The following is a 1,606-nucleotide window of genomic DNA, read 5'->3' on the forward strand; positions in this document are numbered from 1 at the left end:
TGCTAGCTATGTCCTTTGCCCTGCAGAAGCTCTGCAACTTTATGCAATCCCATTTGTCCAACCTTTCTTTGATTTGTTGTGTTTCCGGGTTTCTATCAAGAAAATTTTGGCCTGTGCCGTAGAGACCTAGGGTGTCTCCTATTCCATCCTGTAATGTTTTCAGAGTGTCTTAAGCATGCATTTTTTATGGCTTTACCCAAGGCTAAAGGGAAATCTAATACAAATTTCAAAAAGACTTAGTGGAAATGCACATTAAAATTTAAGTGTGTCTGTTTAGGAGTTTTTATTATTATTTTTGTATTGTGAAAATTCTGTACAGAGGGGTTACAATTACATGGGCAAGATAATGAGTACATTTCTTATCAAGCATTGTGGCCTCCTCCTTTGTTTCCCCTTCCCATCCCTTCCCATCCTCCCCCTGTCCCCCCACCCAATCCTCATCCCCCCTGCACCAAAGTTGTAAAGTTTATTTTCAACAAAAGGACTTGTACAGTGATGGATCCCTTCATTGATGCTTTCTGATGCAACACCAGCATGTCATTCTTTTTGTCAAGTGTCTTTAACCAGTCTATGTATATATTTGTAAGCAACCCAGCAGGAGATGTGACAATCATCTGAGGGACACGGTCTAGCCCAGATCCTGCCTGGACCAATCTGTGTAGCTACCTCCACCATGGCAAAAGCAGACTGGACCCCTGCCTGACTCCATCACGGCAGCTGATTCCTTTTGTTAGACTGCTTTAGATTTGCACAAAGACTCTTGCGAGACACTCTGTTTGCCCGTGTCATTCCTATCCACCAGTCCTGCCACCTTCTCAGCCTTTTTTCTGATCTTAAGTTTCTGGTTTTTTGGTCGGTGGTGGGGCTTGAACTCTGGGCCTGGGCACTGTGCCTCAACTCTTCACTCAATGCTAGCACTCTACCACTTGAGCCACAGCACCACTTCCAGCTTTCCCTGCTTATGTGGTGCTGAGGAATCGAAGGGCCTCCTGCGTGCAAGGCAAGTTCTCGACCACTGAGCCACCTTCCCTGCCCTCAAGTTTCTGTTTCACAGGCTTATGGCCCTCACTCGGGACCTGGGAGCAAGTGAAGGCTGTTGAAAAAAATGGAGAATGGAAAAGGAATAGGCTGGACTCCATCTTCCACAGGTGAGGACTGTTTATTGAGACAGATAAGCAAGGAGCACAACCCCTCCTGGGGGCTGGAGATTGTGGGTTGAGTCTGGCCTATTCCTTTTGTTTTCCTCAAATTTCTGTGTGTAACAGAGAGAGGAGAGAAAGGGGGGAGGCTCAAGGCGGTAATACTAGCTATTCAAGGATTACATGCATGAGTGACCAACATATTTGAATTTCTTTGAGTTTTATCATGTATACCAGTATTGGGGCTTGAATTTGGGGTCTGGGTGCTGTCCCTGTGCATTTTTTTTATTGTAAAGATACTATACAGAGGGTTACAGTTACATGAGTGAGGTAATGAGTACACTTCCTCTTGAACATTGTTAGCCCCTCCATTGTTTTTCCCCTTCCATCCCCTCCTTCCCTCCCTTCCCCGAAGTTCTTTTTTTTTTATTGTGATTAAGTGATTACATAATTTCTAAGTCACTAGT

The sequence above is a fragment of the Dipodomys ordii genome, unplaced genomic scaffold (assembly GCF_000151885.1).
Source record: "Dipodomys ordii isolate 6190 unplaced genomic scaffold, Dord_2.0 Scaffold480, whole genome shotgun sequence".
NCBI classification, from domain to species: Eukaryota; Metazoa; Chordata; class Mammalia; order Rodentia; family Heteromyidae; genus Dipodomys; species Dipodomys ordii.